The sequence below is a fragment of the Phasianus colchicus genome, chromosome 4 (assembly GCF_987193195.1).
Source record: "Phasianus colchicus chromosome 4, bPhaCol1.hap1.1, whole genome shotgun sequence".
Classification (NCBI taxonomy): domain Eukaryota; kingdom Metazoa; phylum Chordata; class Aves; order Galliformes; family Phasianidae; genus Phasianus; species Phasianus colchicus.
In genome coordinates, this window is record NC_143439.1 from 47,416,040 (window position 1) to 47,433,887 (window position 17,848).

The 17,848-nt window shown below is 40.4% G+C and overlaps 2 long non-coding RNA genes and 1 other non-coding gene across 4 annotated transcripts; 1 reads left to right on the top strand and 2 right to left on the bottom strand.

Annotated features, from left to right (window-relative positions):
- Positions 1–9,549: 9,549 nt before the first annotated feature.
- LOC116225908 (uncharacterized) lies at positions 9,550–11,889 on the bottom strand. 2 transcript variants are annotated; one of them, XR_004166177.2, is made up of 5 exons: positions 11,768–11,889; positions 11,335–11,449; positions 10,773–10,883; positions 10,253–10,358; positions 9,550–9,806 (listed from the first exon to the last, which is right to left on the bottom strand). It is a non-coding gene; the product is annotated as an uncharacterized LOC116225908 (long non-coding RNA). The 2 variants fall into 2 exon arrangements; XR_016466173.1 differs by having other exon boundaries at positions 11,776–11,797.
- On the bottom strand, positions 10,505–10,622 carry LOC116226060 (small nucleolar RNA SNORA26). Its single transcript, XR_004166223.1, has one exon. It is a non-coding gene; the product is annotated as a small nucleolar RNA SNORA26 (small nucleolar RNA).
- LOC116225909 (uncharacterized) lies at positions 11,890–17,227 on the top strand. Its single transcript, XR_004166178.2, has 3 exons — positions 11,890–12,257; positions 12,468–12,537; positions 13,907–17,227. It is a non-coding gene; the product is annotated as an uncharacterized LOC116225909 (long non-coding RNA).
- The last annotated feature ends 621 nt before the right edge of the window (positions 17,228–17,848 follow it).

Sequence of the window (17,848 nt, forward strand, 5' to 3'; positions counted from 1 at the left end):
GCAGTGACGAGCAGCAGCTGCTGCTTCAGGGTCAGTTCATTGTTAACACCACTCTGGTGTTAATATATGACACACAATTGCACTTCATCCTCAAAAGAAAGTGCTAGAAAGGAATATGCCCTTTAAAAGGCTTGTTACTATTTTTTCCCAAATTTTCGAAAAGGGAAAGCTGTTACTTCAGTCTTATGTATGAGAACAGTTGCAGATTACAGAGAGAAGTGTATTTCTAATAATTAGAAGATTGCCTGGATCCAGGTTTGCATACTTGCACTGATGATGCAGGATCTGAACCCAACCCAAGCGTTTGAAAGCCACTGAAATTTTCTCTTTTCCAAACACAAATCTAATCCACCCCAGCTTTACGCACTGCTTGCTGCAAACAAAAAGTCGGCTTTTTGTTCCTGTTTATGTATCAGTTACAGCTTAACCAGGGACACAGAGGAGCCACTGTGCTGCCATGGAGCCGCAGGGCATTCTGGCAGGTGCGGATCAGCCCTATCACCAAGCTCCGTGCAGGTGGGAGTGCAGCCAACATGGGCTGGGGAGAGCTTGGGCAGTACGACTGTGGGTTTCCCTGTCCCGCAGTGCAAGGAGGAGGGATAAGGGTGAGCAGTGGGAAGAAGACATGGAAGGGAACAAAACATTCGGATTTGAAGAGAAACAGCATTTAATGCAACCTTCTATTCACCTTCTGCTGACATGTTCCTAGGCGAGGAAGCCAAAGATGTCTTGACTAGTGGAATTTGCAGTATCAGCAAGAACTTCAGTGCATACTTGTTTGGCCTCTCTGATCTTGTCTATGTTACTAGCATGGAGATGATTCAAGTACACATAAGCTGCTCTTTAACAGTTGAATAAGGTACTTTAGGTAGACTTTCAGGCGTATAACTTTAGATATTTTTAAAAATATGTCTGTTAAATTGCTCGGTTCATAAGAAGGCGCATGATTACAGGGAGATAAATGTAGCTGCCTCCTCTAGGGAGCACTGGGTCAGGAATTTCCAACACGCAATCAAGCAAGGAGAAAACGCTTTGTTGACTGTGATAGAAGAATTTTCATAACAGCCCATATGATTCAGCAGCAGTTCCTCTGTTAGTTCTAGTACTGCTAAGTTGAAGATCAGCCATTCTTCGTTGCTCTTTCTATAGATGAAGGATGGAAATTATTCCCTCTTCATCCCAGCCATCCTGAACAGTTGGATGAGAGAGCTCACACTGTACTAGCACTGGGAACAAAAGGAACAGTTCCTTTCTTGAGTGCTGACACTGACAAGCAGTAGTTTCAATTAGGAACTGGAAAAGGTACAAGAAGTTTAGGCAACTTAACTGAATTGATCTGCTAATTGAAAAGGGTCATGGGTACCCTGAGTTTGACATGACTGCTGGGACAACAGAGCACTAGGAGCACAAATGGGGACAACACATGCTTCACTCGATTAAGCAATCAATAAGGTTGTTGTCTTCCATCTCTGTGTTCTGGCAACATGAGCACCCAGGTATTATTTTTGAAACAAATTGTAATTTGAACCTTGCCAAGCCAATTAGAATGTTACCTGCAAGGTCACGAGCATCCTTAAAAATAGTGCAGATTGACTTATCTTCTGGTGACAAAAAGCCCCAGAGATATTTTTTTTTGGCACCTTGCATTCAGTTATTTTCACCCTTCATTGTTTTCGTATCAACTGAAAATCATCTCAAGTGTTACAGCGTGACAGTGTTAAGTTCCCTGCTCTCATGCTGGAACAAGAAGGAAAGCTGGGTAATATTCTTTCCACTTACCTACTAGAAGCTGAATATATAGGAAAAAGAAGAAATAGAATAGGCCAGTACAATATTGAATAGAGGTGGTGAAAGATTAAAGCTTAATGATTTCAAAACCCCTTTATAAATAGTTTTGAGAACAAAAAGTTCTTGCTTTCCCCAGTATGCTGAGATTAAATGAACACAAAGCGGTGCATGGCCTGCCTGCCTCCATAATATACATGCATATATTAAGAAATAAAATTGCCAGGCTCTGGCATAGATCTACAGGAATTCTAAAATGAGATTAATATGGTTATTATTGGCAACTATTTAGCAAATGTCTCAGCAATCAGAGTTTGAATGGTTTTTTTTCGAAATACAGATAAAGAAGAAAAAGTCACTGGTCTTCCCTCCAATCCCATCTTGCCAACTCTGCATGCCTTCAGTGCTGACTATTAACCCTTTGCTGTTTTTAAGGGTGAGTTTGGATCCCACGAAGGCTCAGAAAACCTGGGTGTGACCTTCTGGTTGATGTTTTCTTTCACTGTCTCCTCAGTTTGCATAAATCTGAGATTTCCAAGACTGAATAAATGAAGCTTCGTTTTCAGAAGGAAGTTTTATAGTAGTTGGTGATACAGTCCAGTATTTTTTTCCTCTTCAGCAGGATTTGCCTTTCAGCATTTTGCCGTGTTTTCTGTTTTTCTCCTTTCAAGCCAAGCCATGATTTCACTTGATGTAATTTGAATAAAGCCAGGTTTCTCCACTATCCCCAGTATCCTGGATGTGGTACGCAAATATTTCTTTCCCAGGGCCAAAAGCCTTTCTGTTACAATTTTTTAAGTTTTGAAACCGTACATAAAACATTTTTTCTTGAATTTCATTCTTCCTGGGACTTAAGGAAGCTCTTTTCATGTTGCTTTGAATCAAGGCAAACCTACTATACATTATCATCTGATAAAAATATTTCCGTTACTGTAAGCAGAAAGCCTAACAAGATGCTTTGAATAAATGGGACAGAAGAAAACCTCAAAGAAAATAGCACTTTCCTCTTTGGACATTTGAAATGTTTGGCTGTTGTACAGAGGTAATGGATTACACAGGAAAGAATTCATTCTCTCCATGCAGCAAAATCCATTATTTATAGGTGTGTGATGATAAGAAGACTTATCTAACACTAATTCCAGCTGCTTAAAACTGTTGCAGAAGATCATAATTACCATCGCTATAAATTCATTAACATGATGGATCTTGCAATGCCACTGAATGCCCAACACAGCAGGGAATTTGATCCCTTAGGACAGAACAGGCTTCATAACCCCCTGCACAATTAAGTCTAACCAGGTTGGCTTGCTTGTGGTGAGAAGTGTAAAGGCAGTTTCATCATGTTCTCCATAGGCTTATTTATGATGCTTCTCTGTGCTCCCACAGCAAGGGCTGATTCTATACAAACTACTGTAAACTCATTTACACTGCACTGATCACATCCCTTCAGAATCACTTGCAGATCTGTAGATCAAGGAGAGAGCAGAAAATAAACTCCTAAGTGAGAATCCTGCGCCCTGTCCTGCCTGCAGCTCTCTGAATGCATATTTCCACCGGAAGGCGAAACGTAAGGGAGCTCCATCCATTTCCACCACCTTCCTCCTCATTCCTGGATCTTTTCTGAAGTCACAGTGCCCCTGGGCTGGCTGGGAACTCTGTTTACAACCAGTGCCATGCTTCTGTCTGTCTTCATCCTGATAAGCCTTGTGCAGCCTGCCTCCCCCAGCACAGGTTGCAGAGCTCTGGCTGGGAAGCTCTAGCTCTATACCTCACCTGCTGCTGACAGACTCAACAAGAACAGAAACCACAGACAGTAAAACCAATTGCATTTGGCAACTCAGAGGCATTCGTGTTCAATTTGAGAACTGCTTTTCTAACAAAGACAGGTGAAATTACCTTATGGGTGTTTTGCTTTTGCTTTTGGTTTTCAGCCAAATTAACAGCAATTACATAAAAGAACTATTCATTTTCTGCACAAGCTGCCTGCAAACAAATTCAGAGAGAAAAATGATGCAATATGGAAACATCAGTTTGAGCTTTCAAAGCAATGTTACCGAGTGGCTATGAAAAATGCTTAATCATGTGGCTTCTGTTGCAGACACCTTTTCAGTAGGTTATGATTGTGAACAAATGATATGTCGACCTCCTAAATTCATCTGCAGACACTGATAACCAACACCTGGTATTGAATACCCTGCCTTTTGCTGAATTAGTGATTGGAAATGCGAGGTGTGTGAAATGCTTCAGATTCAGATAGGTATGTGCCATCAAACAGGAAGGACAAGTTTAGTTTTAATGCAGACTAGATATACTGAGCTTTACAACATCATTGACATTTTCAGTGTGGCCAATCAAAATGATTTTACTGATCTAAAGTTGCTCTGTCACCTGAACTGATAAAGGAACACCACTGATTTTGATTTTAGCATTCAGCAGTGGCCAAAATTTGCTTTATTGACATCAACATTGAACTCAGAAAGACTAGAAAGAAACTAATTCCGAGTGCTTTTGAAAGACCCTACCCTAGAAATCCTTACTGTATATTACTTAAAATATGCAGTTTATAGAATCCACCATGAGAAATTCTGCCAGAGTGGATCTGCAGTGCAGCTGAGAATACAAGCAAACAGATGATCTATATAATACTTTTACTTGAAGCTTTGAAATCTGACAATTCCAAAAATAATTTTTTGGAAGGAAAACCAATTTCTCTCCATCTTCTTTCCAGTACATGAAATATTCAACTCCAATTTTCTTTTCCATGAGAAAATGGCAACAGTGTTTTGCAAATTGTATTCTGTGCAAAAACCTCTCAAGCTTTCCAACTTGTACTCAAATCCCAAGGCAATAAAAATGCATATAAACTATTTAGAAGCCCATCAGAATAAAAACCAGAGGTATTTAAATCACATGCTATTTCAAAGTCCAAGATGTTTATTTCAGATTATAAGGAACTTTTTCTGCTGTCATACAAACATACACAAAATGTCAGAAAGATATAAAATAACCTTACTCCAGACCACCTGATGAGACTGTGTGCAAGTCTGTGGGACCAGACCACATGCATCCCAGGGTCCTGACAGAACCAAATGAGGCAGTCACCAAGCCTCACTCACGCACATTCACATTGCTGTGGCTGTCAGGAGAAGTCCCCAGTGACTATAAAAAGGGAAACCTCACTCTCATTTTTTAGAAACGTAGAAGGGAAGACCTGGGGAACTACCAGCCATTAAGCCTCAGCTCTGCATCTGGGAGATCAGGGAACAGATTCTCCTGGAAGCTGTGTTCAGGTGCATATGAGACAAGGAGGTAATCCAAGCCATCCTGATTGAGGTAGGTCTGCTCTGTGCTCTTGGTCTGACCTGGAGAATGATGTTTGGAAATCACTAAGAAAAAAGAAAGTGTGCCAAGAATTTATCATAAAACATTGAGAACATGAGTATTTTTATTTATCTGAAAGCGGCTGAGAGTTTTCCTTTTAATTTGAATAATGACTATTAATTGATTACTGAATCAGCTATCAGATAAGTGCTCTGTCTGCATGTCAAGCTATTGGTATGGTTTTGGATATGAAACAAAATGGTAAAGAAAAACAGTGAATATCTAACTTCTGAAATGCCCTATCCATCTCAACCTGCTTCACAATACCATGAGTTATAGTGCTGCTGTCTCTTTATGAACTGCAGACACAGCAGTGGTGAGTAACAGCTGCCATGTAACTCTTCTTTAAGAGGAAGAAGTTATAGAGAAAGTACTATCATTTTAAAGACATATTTTTAAGACAATTGTTAGAGTTGTTGCGTATTTTATTAAAAGATGTCATTCCATGTAAACCATAGCATGATGGAAGGGCTGCTCTCAGCTCTTGCTGAGACCTACGAATTAGGAGCTGAAAGGACTGCTCAAATCAATGTAACTTCAAAACTTCCAAAACTGAGGATTCAAACTGAGCTGCTCTTAGGCAGGAGGTCACTGGGATCTGTAAACCAGCACAGTGTGTGATAAGCACGCTAGCACAAAGGCAGGTCCAGGTCTCCAGAGGTGTAAATCAGCATGAAATTCAATGAAACTGCACTATTTTACTTGAGCAGAGCAAGGACAGGTCCCATCACTTGTCTACAAAACTTGGTTATCTTTCTGAGGTTGCTGTTCATAATACTAACACATTTGAGGTCCCTGTCCTCAGCTGTACCTCCTTGTTGTCACAGCAGCTCACCTCTCCAGCGCTGCACAGCCTGAAGGGGTTGGGTTATAAGAAGTGGGGTTACTTGTTCCATTTCTCACAAACCTTCCCTGATGCTAACCTGAACTCACTTCTGATCTTGTTCAGCACAGTGTCATGAGCTTACAATTTGACTAATAATTTACCTTTGGTTTTCTCTTTAAGAATTATAATTTTTACCTTTCTGGATAAATGATCTGTTCTTTCATCACAGTTTCTGCAGTTTGATCTTGAATATCAGTGAATGATTGCTGTTTCATCACTTCCTGTTTTTATCCTGAGTAACCATATTAATACTGAGTCTATCTTACCAAGTCTTTGCTTACAGTAGGAGGGATTTTGCTCCCCCATTGCCCACCGAGAGATTCAGGGACACAAGGGACATGGGAAGCCTGACAGCCAGGGAAGACTGAGGCAAAGAACTTGTTGAGTACCTCAGCCTTCTCTGTGTCTGTTGTTGCCATTTCTCACGTTATTGCTGGAAACAAACTGCATCCTTCTGCATACTTTACTTGGCTTTATTCCCTTCCTTTATTACTTTCCTTACAAAGTATGTTGTGTGCATTTCATGATCACACTTTGGGAAAAAGAATGAAGTGATGAATCTAATAGGATTCAGTACTAAGATCCTGGGGAGGCTGAGTGAGCAATCTTTTCAAGCAGCTTGTGGAGAAAAATGCAGAGAAATTATTCCAGAGAGCGCCTATTTATTTTCTTTCACTTTCCAAACAGCATGAGATAAGATTCTATTTATAAGGGACAGATCGTGACATAACCAAATGGAAGCTGCGATTTCACCCTCCTACATCAGTTGTAATAAGACTCAATGGCAGACGCACTAATAAAACCTAAGCCAAATTCCCTTATACAACTTCATCTTCAAGTTCACTTTCACTTCTTAGGAGAAGGACTGAAAAACACTCTGACTCATAGGACACATACCACCTCTGCTTTGGTGTGCAATAAACCACTGAGAAGGAAATAATAAATGACCTTGCCTGCTCCCAGGAGACAAACTAGAGATCTGCATCACCTGCTGTCTCCAAGGCCAGGGAGTGCTAAAAGCTGGAACTCCCCACATTCATTTATCCCTTGGTTTTGGGCACACTTGTCTTCCTAGGATTCTACCTATCTCCAATTACTCCTCCTACTCAAGAGTTTAATTAGGATTATTTAAGTTAAAATGCACATTCTGGATTACATTAGCTTAGCACCTTAGAGTAAACATACATACAATACAATCTGAAGATAATAAATCATTATTCCAAGCTTCTACACCTCAGCCTGAAAGAGTATTAATGTCTTTAGTGCACTGAGTCAAAACCATAGAACTCAAACTTCAAACCATTGTGAGGAAATCTCTGATCTTTACATCACAGTGCACCAAATAGCGAAGACCCTGTTTGCAGCAGTGAATGCCTTGTGAAGGTCATGCAGTTTTCAACTTTACTTAGATAAACAGAAGTACTGATATGTTGAAGAATCTAATGTTAGCTCCACCTGAAACCAAACATAAAAAAGTGTTAAGAAAGTGTTAAGATACCTAATATCTAAAGACCACTACAGCTTTATAGGAAGTGCCTGCCTACTTGCTTTAATCCAAATTAATGCAGAGGATGCACACTCATTGCTCCTTAGGTACAAGAGCATTCATACATTATCCTCACCCTACTGATATTTTGCTGCTTTTCTTTTTTAAAGTTTCAGGGTTAACCAGAGCTGCCAGCTGCAGAATCACAAATTCCCAAGCCTAATGAATATAACTGCCTGCATTTCAAGTGACACTAACGATCTACAGTTGATGATGCTAGTTACCTCTGAAAGAAAATCCTGACTAAAATTTCTTTCCAAGTGAGTCCTAATGAAAGTTTGGACTACCTGCTCACATTTCAAGAAAGTCCTCTAAAAGCTTAAAATAGATAGAGGGAGAAAATGGAAAAAGAACTTAAAAAAAAAAAACAAAAACAAAAACCAACCAACCAACCAAACAAACAAACTCACACTGTCTACCATTAAATCAGTAGAGGATTCCCAGAAAAAAAGCTCTTATTCTCTATTCTCCTGTAAGAATAGAATCTTTCATCATCTCGTCTTCAGAACAAGGTGCTCCACTGTTTCCTTTGGGCTTACCCTCATTCCTTTTCCTTGCCCCTTTTATATAAAACAATCCCTCTAAGATCATTTTTAAACACTTAGACTCTTAAGAAAGGTTTCTTCTCTGTATGAGGTTGCTCCCTAAGCATCTTATATACTTCATCTTCTATGACTCCTCTAATCAAGTCTGAAACTCAGTTGCAATAACTTACTAAAAGGAACTGAGGTGGGAAATTGTGCTTTTTGATTGTCTACTGAAACAAAACAAAGACAAAAATGTACTCCTCCTGCCTGACAGACTATCTTCCTAAACAGAATTGACTCTGCTGCAGATCTAGTCAACAAAACTCTCAAGCATCATCCTTAGATGTGCAATCAATAGCCAGAGTTTACAAGAAACGTACAGATTAAAAACTACCTAGTAGCTCTCATTCATTTTTATTCCTCCCCAGCTTTTCTTGCAATCCCTATTGCACAAAACCTTTATACAGAAACCTATAAAATGAGTCTGGCTTGACGTCATTTAACTGGAAATAAGAGTAGTTAATACTAATCTTTGATAGTGCAAGCCACTCATTGGCCTTTGAGTGCTCTCCACTAAAGAATTACAAGACATGCAAAAAACACTATGAAGGGCAGTCATACCTTAGAAATAACTTAGAAATAAGCCTCTGAAGTCAGCAGGTAATCACAAATCTTGGCCTGAAAGAACAGGCTTCATTTTCAAAGTTCTCAAGTAGATCCTCTCCTCAGTGCAGAAAGAAGAAGAGCAAGTTTCTTGTTGCCAGATGTTAGTTTCCAGAAGTGAAAACATTGCAAAGCTTATACTTAAGGTAAATCTGACAGGCTAGAGTTATAAACCTCCAAATATTTGCCCCATTTAGCAGATGTTTAAGTGAAGAACCAGAAGCATACTTCCTGGCTAGATGGAATTTTAATCTGACCAAGGTTATTTACATTTGGCCCTAAACCTGCAATAATTCACTACATCAACTCTGTAGTAGGGATTGCCTAACAGCCAATTTGAACTATCGTTATTCTTGCTTATGTCTTCTATAGAAGCATCAGCTAGTAGCAGAATACACAAATTACAATTTCACACTTCACATGGAAACCTGAATTTTTGACCTAGGAGATGCAGCCTTCCAATTGCTCAAGAACATTGTTCCTGCTCTCCAGTCCTTCATAATAGCTCTTTAAAAGGAAGTCTGCAGCAGAAAAATATTTTGTTGTATTTTAAATAGCAATCGTTGAGGGTCCCTTTATCTATTATATCTTTAGCAAGTCTGAGACCATCTATTGACTAATTGGACAACATGCAAATTACCACAGCCTAATTAAATAATTCAGAAGTGGGCCCACTGACCTCAAAATAAAGTGATTTCAAAGTGAAGCAATTTGTCACTCTTAACTTCTGAATACCTTTGAATAGGAAGCACCTAGATGAGAGAACTTCACAACACAAACTTCTGGTATTAACTTTATTTCAATCAATCCATACAGAAATTGCCACAGCTTTTAAGAAACTTCTGTTGCAACCAATGGCTAGATTGTTTAAACATGAGCATTGAAGATGTAACAGTCTGAGTCACTGTTTCAGTTCAAAATGTTACATAGGACAACCGAGTGATCTTGTGTGAAGTCTGTAATCATCAACTCAGCAGATCAGTTCTGATGCCTTGCACATCCCTTGCTGGTTTTCACTCTGTAAAAGAAAAGCTTTATTTAATTTGCAGTCAGCATCAAATACCTGAATGGAGTTAAGTGGCCTAAGATTGAACTATATGAACAAGCTACATGACACCAACCTTAAATCAAAGGCATTTCTCAATAAAGATTACATTTCTACAGGACAGGATTTTCCTTGCCCATACCATTAGTACACATTTCAGTCCAGGGCTAGTAAGAAAGAACAGATCCACTTTGCTCAGATATTATTTAATCTAGTTTGACCTATCTACATAAAATCAGTTTTAAAAATTCTAGATTTCCACAGAGGCTTCCAGTAGTCCAAGCTAGTTTCAAACTAGGTGTTTTTTTTTTTTTTTTTTTTTTTTTTAAACTTTCAGTTAAGCAATAATTTAAGCTTCTTAGATAGAGACAACACTACCCCATCCACTCAAGTCTGATAAGACTTTATACACTACATACCTCAGAGACCAATCAATTTACAAGGAACTCTTTTGACTCCATATTGTTTATCTCTATCTCATGAGGCATATTCTAGGCAGTCAAGGAGTACCAACACACTTGAGAACTGAAAATTGAAAAAGATTAATGTGAAACAGAATTAGATAACATGATCATCAGATGACTTCTCAAATCCTAGAAGCTTCTTTGAATGCAATAAAGTTGATTCATTAACTTTCTGAAATTCATGAAAGTGGTTTTATGGTTTCATTAATGTGTTCCTCTCAGCATGATCCAAAGAAGAGTTTCAGCCTCACCTCTGGGTTTGAGAGAGAACTGTTATACCCCTCTGTACTGGCCACTTAAGACACCGGCAGACTTAAGAGGGCAAAGCTAAAAAGGGGAGTAGATCATACCAATTTGTTTTAAGATTATTTGAATTTACCATTTACTCAAACGAGATAACTTACTTGAAACTCATGAATTATCAAAAAGCATGACTTAAAATGGTCAATAACTCATTAAACTAGAAAGCACTTACCTTCTTAATAGAAGGTATTATTCATTCCTAAGGAGTCCTGAGGACTTCTTTCAGTTTAGGTGTGATCACCCATTTCTAGCCGGCTTCAATCATGAAATCACTAAGTGACTCCTAAATAACAGAGAGACCAATTAGTACAGCTTAATGTTTCAGAAGTCACTTATGAAGTTCATCATTAAGTATCCACAGCAAGGTGTAGTAAGACGGTTTAATCAGACGGATGAGCATGCCCTTTTCTAATGTGACCATTTCAACTAAACAGTACATATCTTAATATCTCTAAAAACACTAAATTACTTCTGGTGCTGACACTACCCAGAAGCTGTGAGTTCTCAGCTTTATGAGCAGCTTTAAGTGGCTAATTCGTTACCACCGTGTGCCTACTTGCAACAGATTACAGGGGCAGAACCGCCGGGAGACACTGAAAGCTACTGTATCAGACAGAAGAGGAGGCCGGGCCTGAGAACTACTGCACAGATGCAAAGCAACGACGGGCTGATCTCGACCTGTGGGAGCCGACAGGGACAGAGGAAGGTCACCCTGAGGCGGCACGCCCACCTACCGGCATCGGCACGCGGCTCCAGCCCCAGCACGGCCATCGGGGAGCGACAGCTGGGCAGGCCGGCGGGCAGAGCCCCGGAGGGCATCGTGACAGCTGGTGGGACCTCGGGCCGGAGCTGCGGAAGGAGAGAGAAGTCAGCACGGGAGGGGACGGAAGGAGCCGTGGGGCGGAGGGAAGGGACGCTTGTGCCTCACGACAGGATGCAGGGCGGAGGGGCGGCTCCGCGCTGTGTTTATGTGAGGAAGGCGCTCTATCCCCCTGTGTTGACTGCTCGGGGCACTGCCAGGCTCCGAGAGGGCAAATGTGAAGGGAAGACGCGATGTAGATCCCCGCTCCGCCTCGCCCTCCGCCCACCGGCACGAGCCTCCCCCAGCCTTCACGCCACCCGCCCCTCATGCGAGAGGAACGCCGGGCGGACTCCTTACAGCCTTACCGCCTTACCGCAGGGCGGCGGGGAAAGAGGGCGGGCGGCGCTTCCGCGGCCCTTATATACCGCCCGCCGCTCCCGCGAGATCCGCGCGAGCCCGACATCTCTGATGAAGGCGGGGAGGGGGAGACAGCGGGATGGGTGCCGCCGCCTATTGGTCGAGCAGGAGCACGTGACTGGAGGCGGTGTTCCGCCCCTCACCTGACGGGCATGCGCGCGGGTCTCGGGGTCGCTGGAGCTTGGGGCGGGTTCCAGGCCTCTCAGTCAGGAGCGGGCAAGGGCCTGCAGGGCTTCTGTCGGGACGTGGCTGCTCAGCTCTGCCCGGGTGACGGCTGCGCGTGTCCGGAGGTCTTTAACGTGCAGACGTTAGGTGTAACGTAGCAGCTCGTAGCGGTTTCGAGGAGCTAAATACAGCTAATCTCTGACTAAACTCCCCTCTAAGCCCTTCTTTAAGAGACTTAGGATTTCGTGCTGATACCCTGCAGCCTCCCAGCAGGTGAGCACGCCTGGGCAGCAGGCACGAGGCCTGGCCCGGGGGGTTTCTAGTCTCTGCATTTAAATTACAGTCAACCAGCCTAGGTGGGTTGATTCGGGCTAAAACAAACCGGGAACAGACACATAGTTACAACCAAGGGATAGTTTTTCCCACTTGTAGTTACTTGTCTAAATCTTGGTACAAAATCTAAATCTTAAAACACTGTTGCAGGTGCAGTCATTTTGTGACGGTATGCCTGTTACCACGGTATCAGGATTGAAAGGCAGCCTCGTGACTATAGGTAAGCCACTCTGCTTATGAGTTTCCAGATGCTTCAGGTGGTTTCACATGAGGGTCTGCACAATGACTATTTTTCTACAGGTAGGCAAGTAAGCTGGATCAGTCTGCTCATGTAATTTAGTCAACAGCATAAAGAGGCATGCAGCCCTTATTTTTACCATCCATGACTGTTACCATGGAAGATTGACTAGTGGACAAAATACTACAAAAGTACTAGGGGAATGGAGGACAGGAATGGTTAAGGAGAGCTGTTTCAAGACCTGTACTTAAGATTCAGGTATTATGTGCTGGTTTTGATCCACAGAGATCACCTCCTGATAAAGCAGAGCCATCGCTTCTTGCCAGTGTGAGGTGTTAGCAAATAGATTGTGCACATGCCCAGGAAAAACTCATTGAGTCCCTAGTTGATCATGCTAGTGGTCCATTTTGTTTGTTGACACCAGGGCACCTCTGTTTTAGGTAGTTATTGTGAAGAATATTTGGAGGTCTGTGTTTTGAATTTGCCTAAGTGACAACTGGCTGTCTTGGTTATTTTGTGCACTTAGTGTTGATTTTTTAAAGGAGCCTGTGGTGATCTGAATTCAGCTGTTCAGATCTTGCAGATTGGTGCCCTATTCATCAAGGTCCCTCCTTATAGGATGCATGAATTTCTCTAAGTCATTGGTTTGATACCTTTCTAAGTGGACAGAATTTCATTTGTTTGAAAACATCACACTCAGTTCATCAAAATGCACAATTATTCTTAATGTTTCCATTCAGTTTCTCTTCTTTTCTCCATGTAGGTAGGAAGGAAAATCAAGCAAGTAAAATCTTGATGTAGCTGTCAGTCTTTGCTGATGGATGTCAGTATCCATCTGCATTATATAACTGGCAGATTTGGAACCTTACCAAGCAGTTGTTTTTGTGTGTGTTTGTTTGTTTGTTTTAATCTATATGTCCAACGCAATAGGACTGTGTCTTAATTAAATCTGTGGGATGCTAATTCATTAAAAAATGCAAATTGATTAATTTATGCAACCATTTACATGAAATGACCATTTACATGAAATGACATGAAAGGACCATTTTAAATTCATGCCCAAAATAGACTAAATACAGCTTACAGCTTATCTACTATCCAAATATCCTTTGTGTTTTGTTCTCTGTGTGTATGTGAGATAAAATTAGAGCCTGTAGAATAGAATAAAAACAATAAATGAAATCCTTGGAGGAGTGCAAACCAGATTTGTTATTTCTGAAGGTTTCTGGTGTTTTTCCTCAGTGAACTTTTCCTGAAGAATGGCAAATTACTTCCATGGCTATAAAGTTTGGTCATCTCAGCAATACATAATGGTTAGAACTCAAATGGTGCTTTTTTTTTTTTTTTTCAGCTGAAAGCACAGTTGGTAGAGGAAGAAACGTACCAGTGAACTTGGTGAATTACATTATAAAGAGGCAAACATCTGTCTTACAGAAATAGGTGGGGATATTTTCTATTGAGTAGTGTGACAGGGAAGGTTAACATTTGGTAAAATCAATGAAGCAACAGCCCAATACGCACAAGTTCTCTTACTGTTATTGTTCAAAGCTCCTTACACAATTTTTGAGATGTAATTAAGCCGAAGACAGAAGCAGGAGTAAGATGTTATGAGATAATCACACCTCTAGGCTACTATTGGGCATCAAACTGACTGTAAAGGCCTAAACAGCCTGACTGTAGAACAAATTGTTTAATGGTTGTCACCACAGAACTATTAACTGCTTCTATCTGCTCTGTCAGCTTCTGCTGTATTTGCATCTATCTTTTGCTGACATTGTGCTTTCAAATCTGATATGTAATGGGGAAAAAAACGAAGCCAGGTGCTGTAAATGTATCTGATTTACTTCTGAAAAACAGCAATTTCTGAGGAAAAAAAAAAAAAAAGATAGTAGTTCCACTCTGCCAGCCAACATAACATTAATATTAGCACAGGTAGGCTAGATTTACAGATGAATTTAGTGCGGACTTTAATTTTCTCTACTTTAAGTTTGGTAGGTGACAACTGAGTTTGCTAAAATTCCAAAAATAAATGATCATAACAATTTAACTTAAAAAAATTACAGAATTGGGAAAAAAAAAGTGGGTAGTAGCTGCTGTGAAGCTGATAATGTCCTAGAGAAGAAAGTTGGGGCTGTTATTGGACTAAGGGGCCCCCAGGAACCCCTCCACATTCGTTTTCCATGGACTGCCATTAACTTTTTATAGAACATAATACACTTCTATCATTAGAACTCCAGAAGTCAATAGAATATCTCCTGTGGACTGTTAGGAAGTTCAGTCCATGGGCTGCAAGCTGGCATTTGGCATTGTACTAAAGCTTCCAATCTGTTCTGCTATGGGAGCCAAGTTTCATGGAAAATATCTGTTGTTAACTTTAGAAAGGGATTATCACAGGACTTTTTACTCCGCCTTCTCTTTTTCTTGGATATAGCATTAGAAAGTACAATTTTTCAGCTTTGCAGTGGTCCCCACATAGGTGAATTCCTATTACTCTGACAGACCAAAGAGCTGATCTTCCTCACTGAAGTTAATGATGAGTTGTACTAAAAGCTGAAGGCATTATATAGCCCAAATAAGGTCCAAAACTTTTGACCTAGCATTTATACAATGTGTGACTGCCTTACCTTGCAGAAAAATGGAATGCCAGACATATTTGTATCTCAAGAATAAAAATTCAATGCTGTGGGAACAAGTGTCACTGAAGTTTCCTTTTTTCCCAACAGAAATCAACTTAAAAACTGTAGTCTCAGTAATCTGAGGGGTTTGCCATGTATCTGTCCTCAGTGCTCATGCTTCTATCAGCATACTTGTTCATGCTTTTAAATCTACAGTGATTGTTTTTGTAGAACAAATACTGTGATAAGTGAAAGATGATAAAGTGTTTCTAAAATTCTAACCATACTGATAGTAGTGCTGAGAATGTATCTTGGATAGATGAATTCTCTTTAATTTCTGTTATGTACTCTCCCACCTCCCAGAAAATCTGAGTCTTTTTTTAACTGCCTTTTCCACTAAAACTAATGTCCCTGTTTCCTGGAAATTGAACCCAAATCTGATTATTCCAAAGACTTTTTCAGCAAAACTGATGGATGATCTCCCCTTTCTGGACTCATTTCTGGGACTGTTTGTTACAACAAAAATGTAAATGGACCCTCTGCAAATTTCTCATTTCTGGAAAGGAAATGGAATGTTTTCTCTTAACACAGTGAGCCAGTATTAGCTTTGCTACCAACTATGCTGTGTACGTTTGGACAACTCACACCAAGTTTCTGCTGCCTGTTTTCTTTGTAAAATAGGCTGATATTAACTCGTCTCCCAGTAATCTGACAGCTCTGAATGAATGTTTGCAAAGTAGTCTGAGACCTTCAGGTGGAAACCATTAGGAAAGTCACAGCCTCAGCCAGCCAAAGGGGGTATTTGCAATAGGTACTTATTTTATATAGTGAAATAAAAATGTCAGAATGTATAACCAGATCAGAAAAAGACTGACCTAAGAGTAAATACAGGAGGAGAAAGACTGACCTAAAAGTAAATGCAGGAGATGTTTTTTGACCTTTCAACAGAAATTATGTAAGCGCTCTCAGGTTATAAATAGCCCCTTGTTTTCCTTCTCTTTGTTTAGCACTCAGAAGTAACACTGAGTTAGTTGTTTGTTATGAAGAGATAGGGCAATGCTTTGGAGTGGGAACAATTGCTCACTGTTCTTTATTTACACAGGTCCTATAGTGTTTGCAGCTAAATTCTGTTGCTTTTCTTAGCAGTTTTTTATCTTCAAAAAGCTACAGAAATGAACTTTCTAGTTCTGAAAACAACTCCAAAGGAAAACCATAGCACTCACCAACCCATTTCAAGAGGGAAAATTTCTTTTTGTCTGGCCTGATCTGTGGCTTAAGAGCAAATAAGTCAGTGCTAAATTATCATCAAACCAGCATAATCCTTATCCCTTATACAAAAGGTACTAAATGCTTTGTAGAGCAGTATGTGTGTATATATATATGTGTGTGTGTGTGTGTGTCTGTATGTCCATATTTCAAAATAAGCGTATCTTCCACAACGCCCAATTTCTTTAACAGTGACAAAGAGCTTACCTAGTAGCAACTTATTTGTTTGGCAACACCAACATGTAACAAACAGAAACTGCCTGGAACCTTACCCTGAAATCAGGGAATGGGGATCAGCAAGAAAGTAAAGGCATGGAAATGCCTCTTATCTTTGTCTTACTTCTTTTGAACTTCTACTTTGTATTTCTTTGGGTTTTGTGACCCTAATGTTACTATGTATGTAAATGACTGTTGCCATATTTTTGTTTCATTTGAAATTGTAATCCCTATCAAAATGGTTTATTTGCTTCATTGATTTTCAGTGAGAGCAAGCATGATATACCCTATAGTAAATCAAAATAAATACTGTGCAGCAAAGAGTATTGAATTGGTCTTTCTGAATTAAAGGGATTTGAGCTTAAAAACCAGCTACAGTACAGTACTGTCAGTCTCTGTGGGCTACTTTGAAATGCACTGGAGATGGAGTCAGGCCTCAATTGCTTGAGGTCTGCAGCTGGGGTTGGCCAGTCATGAAATGACACCTGGGCTGAGCTCCCATTTCCTCTGGTTAATTCAACAAGATCTGTAATATTACTTTTAATCCAGACCCTAAGGGTTAAGCAAATTAATACTTGGAGTGAGTCAAATTGACATATAGTGCAAGATGGTTGACTTAATAAAATTACATCGAAGTTGATTTTTTCTTCTGTATTATTTTATTTGCTGATTCTTTTACACAGTGATCTGTGAGTCTATGAGGCAGTTTAGTGGCTCTGCTGACTTCAGTCTGTAACATCCAAAAGTCTCCATGAGGGATGCTGGAAGTACAGTTTCCTCCATACTGTATTTCAAACATGTCCACAGTGATTTGATGCAATTAATTCCAGTTACTGAGGAAAGAGAGTTCTGCCTCTGTGACAGCTCTATTTTGAGTTTCTTTGCTGAAATAGCCAACAGGATGCCAAGTAATGCCAGTTTTGGTGCCATTTTTATGAAGTGGGCACTTGTCAGCCTGAAGCTGGATTGCAGCCAGCTGTCTTAGCAGCATTCACAGGGTGGGATGCATCTTTCAGGTGCTGCTGCCTCCACCAGATTTTTTAATAATAATCACGGACCTTCTCTTCAAACCCAGACTGTCAGAAAATGTAGCCGTTTCAGTATGTTTCCCATAAGTAATAGCCGTGGAGTCAGGCTCTGCAGACTGAAATTATTACATTGTAGCAGTGTGAACTGGAAAGTGTAGCTGAACATGA